Here is a 20,856-nt window from a genome sequence, read left to right as displayed (position 1 = left end):
TTTATTGATAAGTAACAGTTTGTTATTATTTGGAAGGGTGAGGAAAATATTGCATATCAGAACAGAGAAAAGGCAGAGGAAATTAGTGAATTACAGAGCTGAGAGGACATCCCTGGAAGAGGAGCAAGGAGTCTGTCAAGCATTTCTCTTTCTATGAGTACTCAAGAGGTTCAAAAATGCTAAACATAAAACCAATCACAATGACAATATTATTTCAATATTGAATTAGAAAATGATTACTTCAATACTAAACATATACAAATCGGCATTTTAGAAGTACATTCCCAGGGGAATTTCTGAGGGTCTTGGGTATTTTCATTGTCTCTGCTGAAAAAGAAATACTGATTTGACTCTATCAGGGCCAATGAATTCCTTTTCTGGTATTTAATGATGTCATGAAGAGTCTAGGAAGCATTTTCTATAAGAGAATAAATAATTATAATCACGAACTCAATATGCTACTTCTTCATGAAGAATTCCTGGAGTTTTACCAATAAAATCCAAAGAATCATACAAAATTGTTGTTCAGATTATGTAACAGGGAATAAACTATGTTCTGGTGTGGAACACAGAGATGTACCAAGAGTGAACATGAAAGTGTGGTATGAGGGAAGCTGGTCTCGTGTCACCTTTGAGTTGCCTACATTCCAAGCTGGTAAAAAGGGGTATTTTCCATTTCATCAGAACTACCTCAGTGTAACTCCATTAAAACTGTGACTGCTCTATGCCCCGTGTTCTCTCTTCAGTCCCCAAGTGCCCATGCATTTTTCTTGTACTTCTAAAACTTTTCTCTTGTCCCAATATTATGCTATATCACTACCCAAGTCCCAGCATCGTGCCCTATTCTGTCATAGGGCTGGAACTGGCAGAGTGCTGTGTGCCCAGTTAGCAGCAGACCTTACCCATGGAATTGAAAGAAACTGCAGCTACTCCATATTTTTCACCATGGTTTTATTTGGAGAACAAGGTTTTTCTTCTTGCTTTTCTGAGGCTGCAAGTCATTCTGGGACACAAGAATCCATATGGATCAGTGCAGTGTTTTTTTTAGAGGGGAGCTATAAGGCAAGTTACATATTGCCTGTAAGCCAAAATATGATGAAAAATAACAACATACAGTCCATATATATATATATATGTATATATACACATGTATAAGATTAATTATTTTCACAGACTCTGCATTTTGCTGGGCAAATCAAACCCTGAAGCTTTGTCCTGACAGTCTCTTATAAAAAAGCATTTATTCCAACTTTTCGTATTAATGCCTTCATCAGATGAAACTTTTACTTAGTCATATTTATATTAATTTTAGTAGCCAGCTTAGTGACTCAGCTTTCTAGGGGGCTATCTTCTGCTTTCTTTCCTTTAAAAAATGGAAGCAATTATTTGTGCTTATGAGAGCAATGGGAACAGCAATGCACTAAAGACAAAAATATATGAAATTATCCACAGGAAAATTATAAAGAAGCTACAGCTGCAGTAAGTGTTCTCACTAACTACCCATTCACTGACCTCCTTCTTGAATGAATGACACAGCACAGAGACAATCTGAAAGATCCATTTGGCTATCGCCCCACTGAAAATGTCAGCTGAGCTTGTTTGCTGAGGAATTCTGTTCATGTTGATCAATTGCTAAAAACCTTAACACAGTAAAGGCTTAGCAAGCACACAGCTGACTTCAATGACAGCATCTACATAAATAAAGGCACAGATTTGCTTGAGTCTTTGAAGCATGATCCCTTAACTTGAGATTTAGAAGCTTCCACTCCACTGGGAAAAAATAGTTTTAAATGTACAAAAATGCTACAAACAACCAGGAAAGATGGTGTCAAAACCATTTCCCCCCTAGTTTTTAAATAAAACTGTTAAAGCCAGAATTTATTAATGTAAATTAGTTGGCTATTGTACAAATGTTATTTGATATTAAAAAAATATAACCCAGATTACATAGTACAATAGAATGCTTTCAGAATCAAGATTTGATTTACAGAAGTGAAAGCACAGTATACTAAGGCGACAATGCTGTAACTGGTTTGAATGAGAGTTACTGGTCTTCTCAATGTTGTTACCCTGCTGCTGTTGCTAAGGCACCTTTCTTTATTAGTTATAAGATTTGTATGTGGATGAATTCATCCAGCAAACATCTTCTGCACTTAGTAAAAATGAAATGTAAGAACCATTAAAATGTAGGTGGAAAGGTGTTTTTTAGAAAAGACAGCAAGTTCAGTAGAACAGTTGTTCCAGCACTTATTAAAACTTTCCAAAATGGTATTTCATCTTGTGTCCCTAATTACTGAACCACACTTCATGTATCCTGACACATAAACCTGTTTAAAATTCTTGAAGAGGCTGAAGAGAAATGACGTATCCAGCCCAAAGCACCTTCCGCCACATCTCTGACAACATTCAGCTCAAGGCACTCTGACCCCTCAGTTGATTATCTCTGCCTTGACAGTGCTGTCTACAGAAAATGCCAGAAAATTAGCACTTCTGAATGCCTGTTTTGCATTCTTCAAGTACATTATTAGAATTCTTTTGTCAAAAGAAGCATGCTACATCATTGTATTCATAATAAATGCTCTTTGATTTGTATGACTTTGTGTTTGTAATACACCCAAACAAAGATCTCATTTGTTCTGCTGGCAAAAGCTAATCTGCACAAGGAGGGTTTTTTTTATTATTTTCTGCAAAAACTGCCTTTCTGAGCCTAGAGATTGGGTTAGCTAAAAGCTTCACATTCATTATCTTTAAGGTACCATGTTAATGAAAGGATTTTAATCATTGACATTGCTATGTGAATTATTATTACACAAACCCCTGCTGTTGAGTAAGACAAAATTAACCCAGTGTAAGGGGCATTAAAAAAAAAATCACAGCTAATTAGTAAGCTAACAGGAACAAAGAGAATGTATAACAAAGATGTTGAGAGGAAGACACTTATGTAAAAGCTGCAGCTTCCATTCCAGCATTGATCTTTCTGTATGGAAATCTTTTTTCTGTCTGATTTGTTCCATTAGACTTGAGCATTTTTATGTTTTGTAATTAGTTTTCTAAGCCACAGTGTCTCACTTCTCTCAAACTGTGGAAATCCAAAGGCTCATAATAGAAAATGGAAGATATTTAAAAATGCTTTTAAATTATTTCCCCAGCGATCTATATCAGAAGCATAAAGTAATTCTCTGGATTATTCTAGGAAATTATTTCCATATTCTCTGCTGTTCTCCATGAATTGCAGAATACTTTAACTAATCTAGCCAGGTTCCATTGGAATAAGCCCTTCATTTTAATGGCTTGATGCTATTGTCCAGGTTGCAATTCCATATGGAGCAGATAAATGAAGCTATAGGTTTAAATCACTGCATGGCTTCTCTTCTACAGTCCTAGTCATGCTGGTTTCCAATGGGCAACACATCATTGTGCTGATGTAAGAGCCAAGGATGAGACAATCAAACCTCAGAGAAGTATTCATGCTGGGTGCCATTTGTTTATAATTGCTCTTTGTAAGTTATAGTTTCAGATAAAGCTCTGAAAATGGAATGAAGAGGAAAATAATAATTAAGTCTGTTTCTCTTTTTGAGACTGACAAAGCCTTTAATTTATTTTTTTTTTAGCGTATTTGTCCTTCCGTTGACTATTGCACACAATCCCCCCTTATCTCTTTTGTTCATCAGCCTTTTCAGCCTGATAATTAAGACTCAAAATATTTGCTGCTGTTGTTTTTTTTTTCCAAGCCATCATTTGGTTTGTGTTGTAAATGTGGAACAACAATCATCTAGTTCTCTTGTGTGCCAGTAATTTAGTATTTCAATAATCTGCGATTGTTGAAAGGTTTAAAACAAATCAACATTTGTAGCAGTTCCCTTTTCTTTGTGGGGAAAAAATATGTGACCATAACATTTACAGCATATAGTCCTATATTTTCCTTTTTTTCCTCCTTTTTTTTTGGTGATCCTTATGAGGGAATTAAAACACAGGGCAATTGCTGAGCATAAAACAGAAGACTCACTTCAAAAAAAAAATAACATTCTTGCAGAGGCAGTTTTTACAACAAAGATCACCGCTTCATCTCTGTTAGTGCTGGATAGTTCTGTTAACTCTTTTTATTCAAATTCAAGTAAAATGAAAGAAAGAGGTAGTACCTAATATATTCTGCAAGGGGCACTACATTTCTGTTATGTAGAAATTTCCATGGAAGGATCTTACAGTGTTTTAAAAATATTGGCTAACCATGCCAAAAAACAAAGTCAAAATTTTGTTAGTTCCACAATATACACAATGGATCCAGGAAGGTTAATGACAAAACTGGGAACTAGATGTTAAGCACCTCAGAACACATTTTAGAGTAATGAAATTTATTTTATTTCCAGAATCCCTGGGCAATGTTCTTCTCTCCAAGTAATCAAATCTGTAAGGAACTGCCTGAGTCGTCATATTGGGGAGAGCTGTGGATGTTAATCAGGCCAGCTGTCTAAAATGGATTTAGATATCCAGTTCATATAGCACTGAAATTGTTTGCCAGTTATTGGCCCAGAGTCCAGTAAATCAGTAATAACTCCCAGAACAGAACCTACCCCACAGTCCTCACTCCCAATGTATTTTTTTCATTTTTGGTTTTTCTTTTTTCATTCAACGTTGATACACCAGGAACAAAATACAGTTTTCCCTATATTATAAGTTTTCCTATAATACAACTTTCAGAGTGCAGAAAAGCAACACAGGAGGTATTCTAAAACTGTATCAAAACCCACAAATGATTCAGCTGAAAACCTAGGAAGGACATTCAAGCAACAGGCAAGAGAGACTCTGTGGACTTCTTTGCCTCCTTTAGAAATTAGAATTGATTCATTAGTCCGGTTGAGAAATGACTGGCAGTCACAGAAGACAGCACCCGGTCTCTCATGCTGTGGCTTTTCACAGCCTGGGGCAGCCAGCTCTCGAGTACTGGAAGTGAAGAACTTTCCAGGGAGTGCAAGGAAACAAAGCTCCTCAGTAACGTACGCTCTCCCTGCAGTCAGTATTCCTATATTGCCACCCAGTCTTCAGTTAGATTACATCCTCTCTCTTTAAAAAATAGGGCTATACAGATGTGGACAAAACTCCTTGGATAATCACACATAATTCACAATCTTCCTTCCAACTTTTAGACTGTTCCGGCAGAGACTTCCTATACATCTTCCCTAGCCACCAAAGTGGTTCCCTTTCCCTCCTCACACTAAATCAGTCAGCTTAATGTTGACCTGTTGGGAATCTTGCAATGGGGAGAACTATGGATAGCTTTAGCTGTAACAACCCCTACTTATATATCATTCATATGCTGTATTTGACTAAGCATGAATTGAAAATAAACAATTTTGTGAGAGGAAAGAAGCTGAATTAATTTTTCAGATGTCCACGGGGAATTTCTGTTGCCTATTGAATGTCATGTTTTTACTGATAGCTATGTATTTATGAAAATTAGATACAGGTCTATCTCTCGATGTGAGTAGGGCTTCACATATAAGTGTGTATGTACATTTGCCTGTAAGAACTGCATAGAAAAAACTGATTAGAAAAATAAGACTATCAACCCTGATCCATTTGTGCTTTTCAGTTTCATATGCTACACAATTATTTGCTCAGATTTCATACTGATGTCAATGAAAACTGTATGCAAGCAATGAATGCATGATATACAATAGAAACTTGTTACTTATAGCAGAAAGGTTTCTTTTCTTCTTCATAAATATTGTTTAAGCTAGTCACTAAAGTCTGAAAATATAGAGGTCCTGACAATACTGTGTTTGAACAAGTATTTCATATTGTTAAAAATGTTTCCAGCTCTGTTTCTTCAAAGAACTTATGTGTATGCTCCCGTATTAGTATGCATTGAAGTTTGTTGCTGAACAGGGTTGAAACTCTGCTTTTTTTGGTTTTTTTTTTTTAGATATATACTGACTATTCTAATGGTAAAAGATTAATTTTACACCACTTCTTTATGTCTTATACAAATTATTTACAAAAGTTTATGAATTTTCATCTTTGCTCTGCTGCACTACAAAGCAGTTACCAGACCCCATTGTGAACACTTTGGAAAAACACAGCCTGGCTGACAAATTAGTAGTATTTGGTGCTAATATTACTAATTCAACATTTGAAAGGGCTGCTCACTGGGGAAAAATAACATGTTCTCTAAGTCACAGGAGAAACTAGGGAGATAGTTAATGGGTGTTGGCTGTGCTGCACATATTGTGCACAATGCTGTTCACATTGCAGCTGACTGACTGCCAATAGATGTGGAAGTAATTGTCAACAAGATTTATTGTTACTTTCACATTTATACAGTTAGAAAGAAAAGGTTGAAAGAGTTCTGTGAAGTTTGGTACTGACTTCTACTGAACCATAGCAACACACACTGATTATCACTAATGCATGCCACTGAAAGAATTTTGCATCTTTGGAGGCCTTAAAAGTCATTCTTTCTTGTCAGAGCAAAATCCCCACAATTCTCAGTAATTTTTTTTCCAAGATCAATACCTGAGCTCTGACTGCACTTCTAGCTCACAAACTAGTGATTCTTCAGTATACAGTTGGATTTAGGAATGTCAAACTTTTTTAACAACAGAATTAGGGCACTCAAGGTAATTAAAAAGTAACCACTAGCGAGAACAGGTGTTTGTTACTTGAAATTAAGGGTGGTAATTGAGGGAAGTGGGGAGGCAGTAGATCATTTTTCGAAGTAAAGACTTTAGCTCACCAGTCTGAAAGAGCACAACACACTTGCTATATAAATGTATAAATTCTGGAGGCATGAATTTCAATGAATGCTTTTTTCAGCTTCTGTTCCTGTGGTTTATGATTCTAGAGAATGTTTTTAACCCAGCTTCACTAAGGCAAAACTGTTTGATTTACATATAATTTTATATAAATTTATATTTTAACTTTAAAAAGATAGATTTTTTTTTTTACCAAATGCTATAGAATTTAATCAGAAACCAAGACTCAATATCTTGGGTATTTTTCTGTCTATCCAGACAGACAAAAAGTTTTACTTTGAAGGCTCTTAGGATTGTCCTGTTTGAACCTCTGGTGAGTTTTTTCTTTGTTTCAGATGGAAATCAGTTGAGGTGAACTTGGTTATATTTTTGCTGTAGAATATCCCTCTAGCTTTGGCATCTTCTTAACTAATAGTTTGAGACTATAATACACAAGACAGACTGACAAGAAACAGCCACCCATATTCTTTCAGATTTCTGTGACGACAGTCTAATGTGGAAGGGAGAGAGGGGCTACAATTAGAAGACTTACCCAGTGCTGCTGGATGTTGCTGCAGTCTGTATGAAGATCTCAGAAAGCAAACAGGGAAGACATTTAGACCCAGCTATTACATGTGAAATGTGCTCTTACAGCACTAAACAAATACATCTGTGCAATTACTCCATCTATGGTGAAGATAATTAACTGCTCCATCACTGAGGTGGACAACTACTTGTTCATTTAGCAGGATATTTTGTCAGTTTGTTTGCTCATAATTAGCACTATTAAAGGCTCCATTTCTATCTTATAGATAGCACTGATAAGATTATTTATTTTATTATACTTTAAAAGTCCAATGTACCTAAAGACAGCAAGTATGTTTAGAAGTGCTCTGTTTGTAAACAAAAGTACTTATGTTTAAGCATTCCTGATACAAATTTTATATATATATATATATATACATACATATATACATACATACATACATAGATATATATATATGTGCTCCTTGAAGCACGTTTGTACTCACTTGTAGTTCTGTACTTACCTATTAGGAAGTACAACTCTAATTTCAAAACTAGGCATGCAAGCACGTGGCAGCCAAACAGCTGGTAAAAGTCTCTTTGTTCATTTGTTTGTTGCCAAAGAAGGTACAGCTCATTGTAAACTAATAAAATAAAAAAAATAGCTCTTCTTAAAACTTGATCTTGTCTTCCAATTTCAGGTCACTGCTGCAGCACTGCTGCAGCTGATCAGAGAGTTACGTTGGTAATGAAGGACATCTGGATAACGGACAGAAGAAAGTGTCAGGATATGTGGAAAATAGGATGGGAAAAGTTATGGCAATTTTGGACTGGAACTACTCTAAAAGTGTCTTAACAAGTATTAGAAAAGCCAACATTTCAGATAAGCAACCTGCTAATCTAAACATCATTTACACGGCAATCGCATTTTTTTGGAGGGAGACATCTGAAATTGTAATGCCAATTTTAAAAGAATTATATTTCACTACTAAAAAGAAAATTAAGACAGTTTGAACCAGTCTTCTGATAATTAGGCAAACACTGTTACAAGATACCAATTAGGAAAAAGTCTGGATACATCCTTGTGAAGGTAATGATTTGCAACCTCAGTGTTGAATGTTCCTGACAATTACACTTGGCCTAAAGGTGAAATTTAGATCTGCGTCCCCCTTTATTCTAGGATATCCCCTGTTTTCCAAAATACCTACTAATTTAGATTGCTCCTTATAACCTTCTATACTTCTATTTCAGAAAAAAAAATGGGATTAGTGTATTTGGAAATAATATTATAAATGTCATCTATGTATGGGAAATATGACTGCTCTTTTCACATAGGCTCAGAGCTCCATGGTACAGTTCCTTAACGCACGTGCATGCACCCACATGAATTGTCTCTCCAGCTCTGCTTACACTGGCTGTCCCCAGGGTCACTAACAAACTATACACCCTCAGGCAAATGTAGTCCCTTACAGTCAAATAATTCCCAGAATTAGCAAAGTCTGAATAATGTGAAGTGCTGAGAAATCATTGATGGCTGTTGTGTATCTGCGTAAACCAGAATAAGAGCACTCACACAGCTGTAAAGAGAATCAGAAGGTAATGTAAATATAAGGCAGGGTATTAATAAGGGTAATTTCTGAGAATGAGGCCAGAGGGCTAGGTACATGCTGCATTGTCCAAAAGACCCTTCTTTCTAGTAGTTCTGTGTTATGCATATGAAATACATGAAAACTGGCTACAGAAAGATATGCTAAGTGGAGTAGTTCAAACTTAGTCATTTTGGGTAACAGAATTTTCTGCCAATTTCTTTCTCCAGTAAAGAATCAAATCCAAAGCTTCATCAGATTTGTCTGAACTGCCCTGCAGAGTGATAGCAGGACTGAAATTCTACTTTGTTTGGTCCTCACCCCAGGTAAAGACATGAGAGGCTCACATCACTTATACCCTCCAATATTTAAGTGTCGTGTTCAAATGGGAAAATGGTTAATTTTGTAAGAAAACTTTTAAGGAGTCAAATCCTCTATCTTTGAATATTACTGTGAGCTAATGGATAGAAACACAACACTCTGAAAAACAAATTAATTTGTTGGACCATTAAAGATAATTTGTGTGAGTAAAGATACAATCGCTCAATTTACAAAACCGTCAGATAAGGCTGACTCATGATTTGGAGGTGATTGAATGATTTAGGAGACAAAAATAACTAGGTGGTTATACAACAAAAATATTTACCGTGACTTTTTTTAAAGATAGGATTACAGGTCTCTCTCACCATGCTTACATGATACAGGCAGTGACAGAAGAGCTATTTTAATTACAAAGAATCAGTGTAGCACATACCACTATTTAGCAGCTGGATGGCATTAATGCTGAGTAAAGCAGAAAGTCTGCAGAGATAACATCTTCATTAGCAGGACTATGATGTCCTACACCAGCTTGCTTTTAGGTCCACTAGGCTGAAAAACAAATATCATAGATGAAACCTTCAAATATAATGAACAATTCTGTTCCATATTTGCTGTAGAGAAAGAAAAAATATTGAGGTATAAAAAGATAATCTGGTGACTGATGCAGACAGTCATCTGGTGCCCTATTTCCCTTTCTCCCAAGCACGTCTGAGGCACTCAGCTGTCTGACATCAGCCCCTCGCCCCCTGCTCACCTTCCTTTTTTATGTGTCAGTAAAAACCTAGTACAGATAAATTAAGGTAGTTCAGAGCATATCCCTGGGTTTCATCATCTCCTCAGTTACCAGCCATAGGACAGATTACAATTTCACAGATGCTAGGAGAGGAGATATTATAGCAAAGCAGTAGTGCCACTACAGATAAGGTTAAGATGGCACTTCCATTATAAACACCTATTTTCAGTGGCTTATAACTTCAGGCTACAAATTTCTCTCAGGCTGAAACCTGGCATCTTTCGGCTCAGCTTGGTAATGGCTTTCCCTGTATCTTCATACCATTTTGATTCAGTGTTTGCGATAGGAGAATGCAAACAAATATATGTCTCTGCTTGTTTCAAATGGCAATGAAATACTTTTCTTTCATGAAAAAGCCTGGAGGGCAGGATGTTTCTGTCATTCTAACACCCATTTTACCGTTGGCTATTTCCCCATAAGATCATTTTTAAAGTGACAAAATTCACATCATTCTTTCCAAAACAAATTCAGGAGAGCTAAGGTGTATGGTCCCTGCCAATCTGCTCTGAAAAACATGCTGTGTCCCTCTGAGCGGCAAGAGCTCAGCACTCACCAGCGCCACGCGGCCTGGGCTAGTCCCTGCTCAGGGCTATAATAAAAGCCACCCTTCGCAGAGCAGCATTCCAGGGAGCTCAATGTATTGACGAAAACTTCCATATTTTGGAATGAGGAAAAAATATGTAATGTTATATAGCACACAAATCTCATTATTTTAATGAGGCATTTATTCTAATTGTCTAATTATTTTGAATTATACCTCATTATTAAAATCCTGTTTTTTCATTTTGATCTGTAATGAAGGATGTAATGAAATCCCTAAATACAGTACTACCTTTTTTTCTGCAGCCTTCTCCTCTCATAAAGTTCAGAATTTTTGCCAAAGATTATAATTTTTCATCAATCCTCCAAAACAATAGAGTTCAGAGACCTGCTTGCATCTCTGTCTACCTGCCTGGCTCCCTTCATGGTAGTATCTATTTCACCAGATATTTAAAAATAAATAACTGTATTAAACCTGCTGAATGAGACAAATGTTGTGTTAATTTTCCTTTGTATTTCTCACGTACCAAGGTATGTGCTTAATTATTCTATCACAAGCAATGTGTAACCCTTGTGTGCTTTTAACAAGCTGAGAGTATGCTGTATCAATCAAAGCATCTTTTTAAAGTCAGACTCACAGCGGACAGAGCAGAAAAGGACAAAGAAATGGAACAGGAAAAGGAGAAAAAACCAGGCATCCCAACATTTGGAGAAGGAATATAAAAATGATTGAACATCAGTAATTCTTGCTTTCATTTTTTCAAAATTTATTTCTGATTTTTCTCATCAATTTAATTTTTGCCAGCATATCTTGTGCACACTATAGCTTTTTGTCATTCTAGAACATATGTGGTATCTACATCCTTCAGGATACTGGCATGCAGTAAACCTGCTATGTACAATGCTTGGGACACTGGGCACAGGCACATTGCGGAGAGGAAGCAATCATGATGGCATTGTGTTAACTACATCTCCCTACCATCTGGGGCGGCACCACACTGATACTTATTTTAGACGAAAGACATCCACATGTGGCAGATACAGACAGCAGTATGAAGCACATGGAAGTAGGTAACATACCTCTTACTCTGGTTGCTCCAACTCAAAACACGTGGCAGGACTGGAAAGAGGCTGAAGGCAAAACCAATTAAAAATTGAAATTGTTTTCCAAAAGAAACAGAACAGGGGATATGATAAAAATTATAACAATAATGCCAAGGAAATTAGGAAATTCTTACGTGGAACATACCCAACAAAAACATAGATGGAACATACCCAAACAGAAAAGTAATCATTTAAGTGCATGTGTACACTGTACTGCAAGAGTACATCCGCAATGACTGCAGTACACCAGAGAGATACCCACACTAGCTTTAAAGTAGTGAGCCTGGGTACTTCCAGCAGTCAGCTACGGCAGCACAGAGCTCAGCATGAGCTAATTTACCCAGCTTCTCGGCAAAGTAAATTGGCTGTGCTGAGCCCAGTGCTGCCTTGGTTAGATTGTTACCGGTATTTGAATTTAAATCTAGCTCAGGTTTCTCCGCATTACACTGCGGGCACTTGAATGATTGCTGGGTAAACCTACCGAAAGACTTGTAGAAAGACATTTTTTAGGTAAATTGTACACCTATGGAACTCTCAAAATATTATTAACTTAATAATATAGTGCAGTAAGACTCCTCCCAAAATACTAGATACATATGCAGTAGGAATATTCCTGATTGCATTACAGTGAATGAAATAATTGCAAAGACTATAAGGAAGAGATATGCTGCAGGGCATAAACTCCAATTTAAAGCTCCCTATAAACTGCTGGTCCAGGTAAGCTTTGGATGGCAATTGTGTATGGTGTATTTTATATTCCTAATTGGATACCCTGATTAAAAGTACCTTTCCAATGACTGCTGTAGAAGAATCTTTTCAGTACATGTAAACCATCATTATAAATGCTGTTTAAAAGCCTGAGTCCAGCCTGGTGAAAGGAATAACTTTTTAAGTCAGCATGGATATGCCAGCCAAAAAACCCACCCAAATGAAAATACCCTAACGTAGGAACATTTAGCATTTCATCCTAATTTCCAACTCACAAATGCAGCCACCTATCTCAAATGTTACTTTACTAGTGAACAGATTTATCTGTTCTGTTTATGTCAGATGACTGTTATGTCATACAAAAATATTCCTTGAAAAGACGGATGTGTTCTCCCCTTTGTAAGAAGGATTGTCCATGGTTCAAAATACTTTTAAGTTAGGCTTGGGCTGGTGATAACAGTGACTGTATGTCAATGGGTGAGAGTGGAAAAGTCCCCATACAGTGGTAGATGATTGTATGTGAAAGTGCTGAATACACTGACACAGTATCACTCTATCAGACTTTGTAAATGAAGGGCAAATTAAATTAGGCTAAATATATGGTTATTTAACAACACTCAACCAAACATTTCTTTGCTGGATAGCAAATAAGGCTTGTATTTAACCAAAGATTAGTGCATTCCAATTTTAATACCAATGCAGTTTGTTTTTATAGGAGGATCTAAACAGCACTTTATGTTGACATTTCTATTGCGTATTTAATGATCGCATATCAAATATGCATGGCAAATAAATACTGTGTTCCACGTAAACCTCTCTTGCACACTCTCTATCTTTCTGCTTCAAAATATATTTGTTCTCATAACAATGCATATCACTACAATGTAACTAAATCTTATTTCAATTTTTTTCCAGACAAGAAACAGAAACCTAGATCATTGTAAGTACTGCTGAACAGCTGTTTTAAAATGCAGCCCTGAACTGTACCTCTGCCTCCCTCTAAGCAGTCAGTCTGCTGAGAAAGTATCCTTCTGACAGAACACATTAAGACTGTCCAAAACTCCTTAATCTACTGCCCACACAGAACAGTGCTGTAGCATTTCACATGATGCAACCAACGAAAATCAGACCTGGCAGAAGATCCTAACTATGTTCTTCAGCCTGCATAGCTAAATGTTTCTTTGTGCTCAGCTAGAGCAGAGGAAAACCTCATTTGATAGCATCTTGTTAGTTCTAGGTACAGAAGGATCTATTTCCAGCACAGTGTTCAATTTTTCTGGATAAAAGTTTCATCATTCACATCCCAATGGAACCTAGCTGAAGTTTACTTCATTGGAAATTCTAGGGGACATGTAAAAATATCTGGCAGACATTTACTATGTAGAAGTCTAAAATGTCTCTTTGAAGAACTGTTTAAACACATATTGTGAATTATACTATATAAAGAATAAATTAGCATATATTTCTATTGCACATATATTTTGGCTACTTGAAAATAAGTCTAAGGCTATGAGAATTGTTCCAATTTTAATTTTAATTGATGTAATCTAATCTATCAATTTATTATTTGGGTGTCACGCTTAGCTTGAACAGAGAGCAGTCAACTCCTTTTCCTGTCCAAATACTATAACATAAAGGTAATAATTAGTTGGGTTTTTTTCTTTTTTGATTCAGAGAGGCTTTTGAAACAATATTGCAGTTTTCTTAAAGGAAAAACAAACATTGCATTTGTTTGGTAACTTCAAGTCCAGAAATAACAAACAACAGATTCCTTAGCTCAATAGATTCTGAAACGAATGTTTATTTCTGCACACTTTCAGGTTCTGGTATTTTATAAAGGAGCTTTAATGCTAGTCTGCCTCATAATTCACTATGGGATGTCTTTATATACGACTGACAGTAATACAGCTCATTTTGGGTGATTAACTTAACCCCCAGTATTGCAAGTGCCTTGCTACATTAGCATCTTTCAAGAAATAGTTGCAATGTGAGAAAATTGCCTGTAGGATTATTTGCAACTAGGAACCTGTGAAATGTAAAATAAAATTGAAGACTATAAAGTAAGACATCAAAGCTACCTAAAATATTAATAGCCAGTACTCCAAAAAGTAATTTAGAAGAATTGCACGAGGGAGTGAAAATTACTAATTTAAAAACAGATAGCCTTGGCAAAATAAAGTCAGAAGTTTAGAACAAACAATAGATAATACAAATTCATTGTATACACAATATGAAAAGAATGCAAGCACCACTAGCAGCTTTTATAGCTGAAGAAGGCTGGGACAGAAATGCCTGACCAAGCAAGCAACTAGATCTGTACAAACAAAACAACAAAGTTGCATTATATTGAATTTAGGCTACTGGAGAGAAAGAAAAATAAGTACTACTTAATCCATCTAGTTTTCTGTTACATTTTCATTCTAATTGAGCACAGGCAGAATTTGTGGGCAGAAGGATTTTCTTTTTAATTGATGCATTTGGAGCTGAGAGTCATTGTCACGCTGTTCCAAATCATGTTTTCACCTGCCCTCTCTGGGGCAAACCATATTGGAAGTTTCAGTGGAGTTTCTGTGGGAGATTACAAGCTTCAAAGCTAACATTGTGAAACCTGTTTCCCTTTTGATATACACTTTTTCTTTTAATAAATTTCAGAACAAAGAAATAAACTCAGATGAATCATAAAGGCACAGAAAACAGAAGAAAAAGTCTTCAGTCTTGAATCAGGCCCGAATTCTGCATGTCGCATGGCAGAGCTTCGAGTTGGATTCATGTTTAATCTTCTTACCGAACCATCACCCCAGAGAAATTCTTATGTACTTACTCCGCGTACTGCTCAGAACGCTACCTCTGGGCCAAGAGCACGAGCACGAGCAAGCTCTGTGAGTCATGGAGGCTGCCTGCCATCTGGGGCTGCCCATCCTCTGCTCCTCCCTCTTTGCTTGGGATTGCACAAGCCAGAAGATGACCTAAAGGCCTGTATGACATTCACAACACGTTCAGGACTACTCCAGGTTGCACCAGTTGAATGGAACACCTGCAAGTGAAAGCAATGGGACTACTCTGTCCTTGTCTGCTCTTCACTTTGTGTGGGGTGACCCTATATCAAAGTCTAGGTAAGAAGCTGTGATTCACTGAGACCAGCATTTGACTTCTGAAAGTCTTTGTCGCCAGGGCTGTTCTGTGAAACCATGGCAATGTCTTAGCAAGTGCAGAGCTAAATCCTGCCCGTGAAATACACACTGTGCAGACAGGAGGTGCATTTCTGAAGCTGCAACATGCACGGGGTCATTCCCTTATGCAACTGAAGAGTGCATGGGATCAGGTGGAACGTGCAGAGGCCAAGAATTTTTTCTCATATTTTTTCTGCTTTTTCTGAAATGGACAGTGCCCTAATGTAGAAGTCTCCCAGGATAAGGCATTAGTACATGTTCAACAGAAAACAACATCGTTTTTGTTGAAAGGGGGCTCACTAATGACTGAGAGGTCTTCTTTATTCTCTAATAACTGTTACCCTGCTATTTCCATAGACATTTACTGTCTACAGTACAAGATGATAAAAACTGAAATTTTTTGGGAAGTTCCAGTACTTAAAAACGTGAAGAATTGTACCAGCTACTTCTAAAACAAGAAAAGAGTTTCCTGTATTAAATACTCCAGAGTAAATTATGTAATATTTGATACTGATTTTTTTTGAACCTGTGATTAATTTATCTCAAGACCTTCTTTATAATCATGCTCACTTATCATGGTATGGTGTAGATAAAGGATTACAAAAAGAGGGTTAATACTACACTTCTAGCTTATATTTAAATGTCTGGGAAGGAAGCATTTTCAAACTGACCTATCCATCCAAGTAGCAGATGAAAAACAATGCCAGCAGCTATTTTCAAATTACTTACTCTAAATAGCGACTGGAATACAATGCCTTTAAAAGAAAGGTGCTTTTTGTTCTTCTTTGAGCTATAACACATAGAGCAATAAGGGAAAGGCACCTTACAGTGAATGATTCACCTTCCTGTAATAACATGCGGAGCCTCTTCCTGTTGTGCCATACATACAGGGTAATAGAAATCGCCTTTGAAATGACTTAACTGAACTGTAGGGATTATTCTATGGATAACCTACTGCAAGGCTGCTGTGTCTTTTTTTCTTTCCTTCGATTTTCCACAAAGGGAATCTTCCCAAAGAACACTGAAGTTCTTTATATTGATAAATTCATGATCCAATCTTGCCTGTATAGTTTCCTTGGACAACCAGTTACCAGGAATCATTCAGAGCAGCATGAAGAAACTAAATCAGTGTGGGCTGGGGGGATTAGACCCATCTTCCACCCCTGTTGCACTGAAGGTGTTTTGACTCCAGTTACAGAAGTCATCATGAAATGGCAATGCTTTGTCTTCTGAACTGAACTTTAAGAACAAGGTCATTCTTCACTGTAAAAAAGCTTGCCTGAGCCAAACTTTATAGGTCTTGCTTAATCGTTCCCTGCCTGTTTATATGTATAATGAAATATCTGACCAAAGGTGTTTTACTTGGTGAGAGCAAATGAGTGACCTTTGTAGAAGAATCTGTAATAACCACACTGTCCAGCAGACATTCTAACAAAAGAGTAGAAAAATAAAAATACTCAGAGATAATATTGTGGTTAAAAAGAACTAAATGACCACTTACTGATTTCTACTAATTTCACTGCTGATTTCTAAAGTAAATTAGTTGATGTATCCTATGTATGCTAGATTCTTTACTGAATGAACGCATGCACCAGGACTTCCATGTCAGAAGCCAGTGCTGACTTTTATGAGCAGTGTCTCATCCACTATGAAATGGAAAGGAACTGTGAAGTTAATCTTTTTTTTTTTTTTTTTTTTTTAGCTTTACATTTACTACCGGAACTTTAGAGAGAGAACTATGCTTCTCCCAGCTGTGAAATACTGTGCCTTGGCAATTTCCATTCTGTGGGGCCATGATCCTGAGGCCACACAGATACCAGGACTATCCTCAGCAAGCTTATGCAGTCCTTTCAGCAGCTCAGTATTTCTGAAATGCATCAGTATACTGATTCTTTTACCTTTTCTTGGGAGGGATGCTTTCTGTGAGGCTGACTGGGCAAGACTGCTCTCACCTGAGCTGATGGCTTGACAGTTGCAAGCACTTGGCACCCACATACCCACTGAAGGCAGTGGGAAAGATGAGTATTCTGAAAATCTAGGTCATCAGCTTTGATGATTCACATGCAATACTTGTACTGCTACATTACTTTTTCACCAGCTGGGGTAGCCGGCACAAAAAAGGCTTAAAACTTGGAAAGGTTTTGTTTTGTTTTGTTTTCTGAGTACTTCTATTCAGGACCATACAACCCTGTGACTGTAAGAAATATTTGTTACTGAAGTACATGACACTTCTATAAGAATTTGTAGTCACTTGACTCTTGTTCATGTGTGTTGATAACAGTACTATTTATTACAGAAGCCTAAAGTGTCTCTTTGAAAAGAAATTACCAAACATAATATTTCCCTTTGTACAAAAATATCCTGTAAAAAGATTATATTCATGAATAGCAACACTTTGCTTCAATTTGTATGTCTGCAATTTCTAAAGATGCTTTTAGATAGATCTCATTTCTATGAGGATTTGATAAGACAACTCTGAGGAAATAATAAACAGATTCTATTTATAATGGACTTGCTAACTAGCACTCAGAAAAGGCTTTTAATGCGTGAGGTCTTTTTCTTTGAATTGATCTTCACTGGGATAAAACTATTATCACAGGATCCTGTTCAATCCATAAGTATGCAGGGACTTGATTCTGTCTGAACTCAGATCTAAGGAGAAAAATTCAATGTTTCTTAGAACAGTAGGTGATGGCACTATAGTGACATTTCTATTAAAAAAATATATTAAAAAACCCCAAGTTACTATTTCTTCCATGTCAGGATTCTTGGGGAGACCTCATAATGTTGCACCTACAATGTCAGACTGGCTTCTCATCTGGTAGTACTCACACCTAACTGGCACACTTACTTTTCTCAGATTTCACATTGTTCTTAACAAGGATTGTAGAATTTATATACTGAGACATGGTGAAAAGTTCAGGGGGGTGGTTTTCACAATTACGGGGAGCCCAGACTTCCACAAATCATAGCTTTACATGACTGAGCAAGCAAATTGGTGATTTGCCCTTACAAATGTTGAATATTTAATGAGCAGAGGCTCCAGGAGCAACAGGCAAGTTTCCAGTGCCCAGCTCATGATGACCAGTAGAAATGGACAGGCTTTTTATTCTGAAATGCAATGCCCCTGAAAAGGAGAGCTGGTATGATAGTACAACTGGCCAGTCAACTCCGCTGTCCATTCCCGCTTAGCTCAACCATCAAAACTTTTGTTTGTTCATTTGAAGAACTGATTTATCTAATTCCTACAAGATAAAGACTATGAAAGTTTTGTCTTACTTCCCTGTTGCATGAACTTTGTCTGTATTGTAGAGACCAGTGTAACTAGTTTAGACCAACAATAAATCCGTTCCTCTGCTCAAGGACCGTGAGGAGCTCTCTCTCATGTGCTTTTGAAGTCCTGGGGCAGGATAATGCCAGGTAGTTGGGGAGAAGAATCAGCCTGGATTGCAGGGTCCTTTCCCACAGTAGGCAGCTGTGAGTAACTTTGAAAGTTTCAAGCGTTGAAGTACCCAGTGCATCAAAGGTTACTGCTTAAATCTTCCTGCCCCACATATCTGTTACCGTCTGATCTCACTGTCTGCGAAAAACTCAGGAAATAGCTCAAAAACAACTGACACAAACATATTCGGAACAGTTATCTCTAAAATGTTACAAAGGAATTGTATTTCAGTGGTGTAAAGAGTAAAAAAATAACAGCTTGACTTTAAAAGCTGCTTTTTTACCACTGCAATTTGTTGAAGAAAATACAAAGTATAAAACACTTTACCATTATTTTAATGGATACATCATGTTCCCCAGCATCAGAATTACACAGGTGTAATTTGTTGTATTTATAACCTCTATACTCATTTGCAGTGAAAATCTTACACATTTTCTTTAAAGAGATTTCACTTGGAATACTTACCTACCTTGCTGTTTTGCTCTTATTTATTATTATTACATATTTTATTCTATTCTTTCTAAGAAAACAAATGGCAAAAGACTAACTCATTATACATGATCTCATAAAACTCTCACATATCTTGGAAAAAAATGGTTTATGCTAAGATTGGTACTGACAAGCACCTTTTTAATTGCTAGTAATGTATACACAAAGAATACGGTAGATATCACCACTGATACTGCTGCTGAGGCTATAGTAATCTTCTGTGTATCAGAAATCCCTGTCATCATTTTGCTCTCTAGAGGATATGGCTTGATTAGGGCAGTCCCATTGTTTCATCTGAAATCTTAGCAGATTAATACTTTCATCAGGGCATCAATTTGTCCCACTTTTCTTTTTGCTTCTCTTTGTGAGTGACACAGCCAAAGGAATGCACCTCTTTAAACTGTCATTCAGTTTAACTCCTCCTCTGCAATTATACTGGCATGCATAATACATCATAACAAATTGGATTTTGCAAAGAAGCAACAACAGAAATTATATTTGCTTGTGGCATAAGACAGAAGCTGCTGTAATAGGGGAGGGAGGGGGTGAGCACTGAATAAAGAGATCTAATGAATTAAAGCCACTTACAGAAAACAGCAGTTGCCTTCTGTTTTCTCAAGGTTTCTTCTTCTTTAGCTTAAAAATCAATTGCAAAAGCAAAATGAAATAAAAAAGGAAATATTAAAACAAATCAAATAGCTTTACAATTAGCAAAGGTTTTATAAAATTGTACAGCGTTTGTTATTTTAGCAGGAAGATTCTCTTCTGGCTTTAAGAGGTTAAAAATTACTTCCTTACTTCAAGGAAAGCTATTTGTTTGAATAAAAATTGTTAGACACACCATCAGGTGGAAAATCCTGTCATATAGGACAAATATCTTTACCAGATGTCCTGCCTGGAATAAGGAACTTTCCTTTCCTTTCCTTTGCTCCTCCCCCATTTACAAAATTCTGTGATGGTTTTCCAAGTCTCTCCAAATCCTGCAGACTCAGTGGCTGATTATCCTCCCCCATGCGTCTGATTGCCAGAGTTACTGAAGATAAGGGGCAACCCAGAATGTCCTTCAAGTAGCTGGCTAGAGCCAACAACATATCCCCAGTGTGCATGGGACTTCAAGACAGCAACTAGATCAGTTGTCTGCTCCAGACAGACCCCTCAAAAAAGGCAAAATATGTATTTGGCAGAATATCAGCAAAAAGTCTTTTGGTTTATAAAAGAAATTAGATGAAGCAGGGGAATGTTTCCAGTGGAACACTGAAATCATTCTAATGTTTTAACTCTGAGATTGTCTTCAAAATATCCTTCAAAATTTAAAATCTGTTTTTCCCACACAATTTTTGCTAGCTTCAATTAATTTCAGTCCTATGGCAGGTGCTCCATTTAATTTAAAAAAGAAAGGAAGCGGGGAATCAGCTTTGCTGGGACTAGGAAAAAAATGTTTGTCCTT

General features: G+C 36.8%; 1 long non-coding RNA gene across 1 annotated transcript; it reads right to left on the bottom strand.

Annotated features, from left to right (window-relative positions):
• Positions 1–9,614: 9,614 nt before the first annotated feature.
• On the bottom strand, positions 9,615–20,061 carry LOC114012445 (uncharacterized). The gene is made up of 3 exons (XR_003554880.2): positions 19,998–20,061; positions 11,577–11,627; positions 9,615–9,712 (listed from the first exon to the last, which is right to left on the bottom strand). It is a non-coding gene; the product is annotated as an uncharacterized LOC114012445 (long non-coding RNA).
• Between the last annotated feature and the right edge of the window lie 795 nt (positions 20,062–20,856).

This window comes from Falco peregrinus, chromosome 10 (assembly GCF_023634155.1).
Source record: "Falco peregrinus isolate bFalPer1 chromosome 10, bFalPer1.pri, whole genome shotgun sequence".
NCBI classification, from domain to species: Eukaryota; Metazoa; Chordata; class Aves; order Falconiformes; family Falconidae; genus Falco; species Falco peregrinus.
The sequence above is the reverse complement of the archived record's forward strand: the minus strand, read 5'-3'. Positions and strand labels throughout refer to the sequence as shown.